Raw genomic sequence first — 5,949 nt, 5'->3', positions numbered from 1 at the left:
ACCTGGTGTGCTTTCAATTCAATTTGGAGAATTCCCTTAAATATTTCTTGTAAGGCAGGTTTGGTGTTAACAAACACCCTCAGTTTTTGTTTGTCTGGAATATATGTGACAATTATTTTTTTCTCGCTACTTTCAAAAGTATCTCTTTGTCTTTGACTTTTGATAGTTTAACTATAATGTCTTGATGCTGATCTCTTCGAATTCAACTTACTTGGGGGTTCTATGGGTTTCTTAAATTAGGATATCTAGTTCTCTCCCCCAGAAAAGTTTGGGGTTATTATTTCTTCTTGAAATTTCTTCTGTCTCATAAATACTGTAGGCTTTCTTCATTCTTAATCATGTCTCTTTTTTTTCCTCTGGCTGGATAATTTCAAATGACCTGTCTTTGAGTTCACTGATTCTTTTTTCTACTTGACCAAGTCTGCTGTTGAAGTTCTCTGTTGCATACTTAATTCAGTTGCATTCTTGAGGATCAGAATTTCTGTTTGATTTTTTATGTTTTCTATCTCTTTGTTAAACTTCTTTTTTCTTGTATTGTTTCCCTGATTTTTGTTAGTTTATTTATCTGTGTTCTCTTATAGCTCACTGAGCTTCTTTAGAAAAATTATTTTTTAATTCTTTGTCCTGCAATTTTTGAGTCTCCATTTCTTTGGGGTCAACTACTGGAAGTGTATTGTATTCTCTTTGATGGTGCCATGTTTCCCTGACTCTTTATAGCCTTGCATAGGTGTCTGTCAGTTACTCCAGACTGTGTGAACTGTCGTCAGGAGGGAAAGATCTTCACCTTGGTGGGGGTGTAGGAACAGAGAATGTGGTGGTGCTGAGTGGGGGCCATGCCGCAGGTATGTGCTGTGGCACCAGATCTAGGGGTGCAGGGGGCCAAGTGTAAGGTGTGCAGAAGTTTTGGGTCCATTTTGTCCTGTCAGCTTAGGCAGCTCGTGTCCACAATGCCAGCAACTGGATTGTCTGTTAAGTGAAATCTTCAAGGAGTCTCTAATGGCTATGAGGTCAGTTGGGATCCTCAGTAGTGTCTCTGGATACAGCAGCAAGGAACCAGGGTAGTCAGTACATCAGGGGGCAGTGGTAGGTATACATTCAGCTGCAGCAGTTGGCAGTGCATGACCACGAAGGCCAACTCTTGGTGAATGGCACTAGGGGCCAATGACAAGGGTCAGTGCCAGTGACATGAACACAGTATCCTTATCCTTTGAATTTATGTTCATATATTCCTTCCTCTTCAGAAAACAATCTAGTCACAGTCTTTGTCTCTTGCCATAGAACCACAAAAACTTGGCATAAATGGGATTTTTGAGTTAATCTGATAACTTAACATCTGATGTAGAAATTCTTCCTCCATATAGCCAGTAGATTTGAATGTTTGAGAACTTTTCAGCAAACCAGTCACCATATGAATGCCTTCAGCTTTGAGGGACTCTACCTCAGAACCAAGCAATTCTTTTTTTTTTTTTAACACAGAGTTACTTTATGACCTAGGAATTCCATTTCTAGATATTGACTCAAGAGAGATAAAAAACATACTCCCACCAAAACTTGTATACAAATCTTCATAGCAGCATTATTTACAACAGTCAAAAAAAACCCAGAAACAACCTAATGTCCGTCAACTAATTAATAGACCTACAAAATGTGTATATATATTCATACAAATGAGTATTGTTTGGAAATAAAAAGCAATGAAATACTAAGGTACTGATATTTGCTACAACACGGATATGCCTTGTAAACATTATGCTAAATGAAAGAAGTCATTCATAAAAATCCATATAGTTTGATTCTATTCATATGAAACATCCAGAATAGGCTAATCTGTAAAGACAAAAAGTAGATTCATGGTAGGAGGGTGTAAAGAGATTGGATGCAGGGTTTTTTTGTAGGGGGTTGTTTTTTGTTTTTTTAAGATGTAGGGTACAATTCAGGATTAGGTACATAAGTGGTTATCGTACAGGTAAAGTTGGGCCTCCCATTGATCCTCACTTTACCTGGTTTGGGATCAGGTACCCTCATTGATGCTATGTGTCCCTCCACCCCTGGCAGTGTCCTGCTACTGCCAATCTCTTTCATATAGTATTATGATAAATGTCCAGAGTCCACTTATGAGTGAGAACATGTGGTACTCAATTCTTTGTTTCTGAGATAGATTACTGAGTATGATAGACTTTAAATCCATCCAAATTAGAGCCAAGCAATTATACTGTTGAAACATTATGACTTTTCAAATGAGTCTTCTCTTGTTGAGCTAAGATCTAACTGGACAAAAATTCCAGCCCTTTGTCCTAACTACAAATACTGGTGGAACACAAGAAAACTGTTGCATCATTCCAAGAAAGACCTTCTAACACTTGATAAAAAGCCCTTGGGGTTTTCCCTTGGTCCTTTCTTCTGATCCTCCCCGTTATTTTTTATATGACAGGTATTCCAGAGCTCTTTGTACCTTTCTGGTTGTAAGACACCTAGTGAAAAACTCAAGCTTTTCTTTTTTTTTAATTTTTAATTTTAAATATGTGGGGTACAATTCAGGGTTAGGTATACAAATGTTCATTATGCAGGTACCCTTGTTAATGAGGTGTGTCCCCCCCCCCCCCACCGGGCAGTCCTCCCACTACTGCCAATCCCTTTCTTATAGTATTACGATAGTTGGTCAAGATTCACTTGTGAGTAGAACATATGATACTCAGTTCTTTGTTTCGCGATAGATCACTCAGTATTACAGCCTCTAAGTCCATCCAAGTTGCCGTGAAGTTCATACTTTTGTCCTTCTTTATGGCTGCGTAATATTCCATCATGTATATGCACCACACTTTTTTATCCAGTCCTCTTTTGATGGGCAGCACAGTTGGTTCCATGTTTTTGGTATTGTGAACAATGCTGCAATAAACATGGGTGTACAGGTATCTTTTTCATAAAGTGATTTGAGTTCCTCTGGGTATATTCCCAGTATGGAAATTGCGGGGCCATATGGAAGGTTAATCTTTAGATCTTTTAGGAATTGCTACACTGTTTTCCACAGAGGCTGTACTAGTTTACACTCCCACCAACAGTGTAGAAGTGTTCCCTTTTCGCCACATCCTCTCCAGCATCTGTTGTTTTTTGAGTTATTGATGATGGCCATCCTGAGTGGAGTTAGGCAGCATCTCAGTGTGGTTTTAATTTGCATTTCTTTGATGACTAGAGAGGCTGAGCATTTTTTCATATAGCTGGAAAAACTCAAAACTTTTAAATCACAGGCAATATATCTCCAAGCCATTGACAGGAAGTATTTAAATGGGTAGGTTAAGAAAACCCATAGCCGGGCTCGGTGGCTCAGCCTGTAATCCCGCGCCTTGGGAGACCGAGATAAGTGGATTGCCTGAGCCCGGCCTGGGCAACTTGGTGAGACCTCATCTCCACAATAAATCAAAAAAAAATCAGCCGGGTGTGGTAGTGCACCCCTGTAGTTCCAGCTACCTGGAAGGCTGAGGTGGAAGGATCGCTGGAGCCCAGCATGTCCAGGCTGCGGTGGCCGGGAGCGGTCACTGCACTCCAGTCTAGGCGACAGAGTGAGACTTCAACTCAAAAAAAAAAAAAAAAAAGAAAACCAATAAAATTTAGGAGTGTCATTTATTATTCTGCTTGTATTAAGAGCAAAAAGATTCTTTCAGAAATATTTAGCAGAGGAGAAGAAAGATTGAATTTTACATTACATAGTAAACAATGTATTCCACAATATTAAAAAAGAACGTTGTGCTTTTGAGATTATCTCATTACTAATACTCTCAGAAGGGCTGCTTTTGAATTGTTTTCCAGAAGTAATGGAAATAGACATAAATAGGACAAAACAGTTTTTTCCCAGATTGCTTTAGTATCAACAACCTTCAAAGGTGAACAAGGACAAGCCTTGAGATGGAGAACTGGTTCTCCACCCAGAAAAGTGAAGCAAACTGACTCTCATGGAGAATACAACACAAATTCTTATTTGAAACATCCACTGATCTTATAAACCACAAGTCAAAAACAAGAGACAAGAATAAAGAGAAGGAATTAGCTTTTAAGTGTGTGCTATGTTAAATGGATTATGTTAAACTTTACACATCCAGCTCCCTCCTCCTGAAATGCTTTCTACACTTATCCTCATTACTAATCATAAAGTGGGCTGCCAAAGTCCTTTTTGACCTGTATTGACCACCATGTCTTAGGCTCCCTGCATATTCAGCTTCTTGTTATTCAAGTTCCTCAGCAGCAATTTATTTCTTCAAATTGGCCTCATTTGTGAATGTTTTCTGTTTTTCCTTCTGGTATGTGGAATGGTTGAAAGTAATAATAGCAATGTTGAACTGGGGCCAGTAATCCACTAAAAAGCGTGGCAGGTAAATATGGGGGTAAAAAAATAACAATGATTTGACTAGAAATGTACAAATTTCAGAGAGCTAGGTACAGCCAAACTGTTTTATCTCATGTTTTAGAGAGTTGTTTTTACACACAAGTTGGAAGTGCTGATGGAGGAATTCATGACTAAGATAACCCAGCAAAATAGTTCTTTCTATTTTAAACCTCACTTTGAAAAACAAAAATGTGCAGCAGAGTAACTAGAAAGCACAAGGAATTACTTGTATTTTCAAGCTGGGAAGTGAGTCTCCCTACCCTATGAATGTGCCTAACATCTTCTATCCCCACCAGATAATTCCAAGCACTGGGTTTCTGACTAGACAGAGATTCTGGAGTCATCCAAACATGAGACCTGGAAAATGAGACCCAAGTGAGCAAATCACAAATGGGAAGAGGGCACCCTTAGTACTTTTCTCAGCATGAGGTCTGCTTTCCTGAACTAGCTGGGACATGGTCCATGGGTGACTTAGTCTGGTTTAAAATATCAAGAAACAGAGTGAACACTGACGCTAAAATGGACTACCTTAAAATGACTAAAAAAGATGTAACTTATGTCATGAACTGTAGGGACAAGTAGTAGAAGAGGAAATGGCTTATTTGTGGCATACAGAATGTGTTTCTGCCAAATTTATTTTTATTCTATGAGCTGAGATATAGATTAGATGATCTGGCTCTCAACACAGCCTCCTAGCACCCTTAGTTCCAGCTTCCATCTCAGACATTGATAAACTTCATCACGTGCATCTTGTTCATCAGCTGATGTGGCTGAGTACCCAGTAAACTGATTTTTGTACACAATGGCTATTAGCTGTTTGCTAAAGTAAGAGACAGATACATGGAGGGAAAGAAATGTCAAGTGAAAAGAAAGAGTATTTGATTGGGGAGTTTTACTGAGTTTTATAAAACATAACTTGGAAGCAGGGGTATTCCTAGCTTTGACATATACAAAAATATGGAAACTATTCCAAGGCACAAAAGCTTCCAGACAAACTTCTTTTTTTTTTTTCAGTTGGAGTCTCACTCTGTCACCCAGACTGGAGTGCAGTGGCCACTCCTGGCCACTGCAGCCTCAACCTGCTGGGCTCCGGCGATCCTTCCACCTCAGCCTTTCAAGTAGCTGGAACTATAGACACGTGCTACCACGCCCAGCTAATTTTTGATTTATTGTAGAGATGAGGTCTCTCCAAGTTGCCCAGGTGGGTCTCGAACCCACGGGCTCAGGCAGTCCACTCACCTCAGCCTCCCAAAGCGCTGGGATTGCAGGCTGAGCCACCAAACCCGGCTCAGACAAACTTCTTTACAGAAATGGAGCAGATTATCACCTGCATAATATTTGTTTAAAGGTATAGGAAGCTCACTACCCACTAGAATATTTTTCCATTCACTGAATAATGTCAGAAATATCACATTTTGAGCTTTATACCTTTGAGGTGATGGTAAAAGAGGTCAGGGTAAACTGGGCGCAGTGGCTCAAGCCTGTAATCCCAGCACTTTGGGAAGTGGAGGTGAGAGGATTGCCATGAGCCCAGGAGTTCAAGACCAGCCTGAGCAACGTGGCAAGACTTT

This window comes from Carlito syrichta, unplaced genomic scaffold (assembly GCF_000164805.1).
Source record: "Carlito syrichta isolate Samal-C Ts95f unplaced genomic scaffold, Tarsius_syrichta-2.0.1 Scaffold316420, whole genome shotgun sequence".
NCBI classification, from domain to species: Eukaryota; Metazoa; Chordata; class Mammalia; order Primates; family Tarsiidae; genus Carlito; species Carlito syrichta.
Note: the sequence above shows the minus strand (reverse complement) of the source record.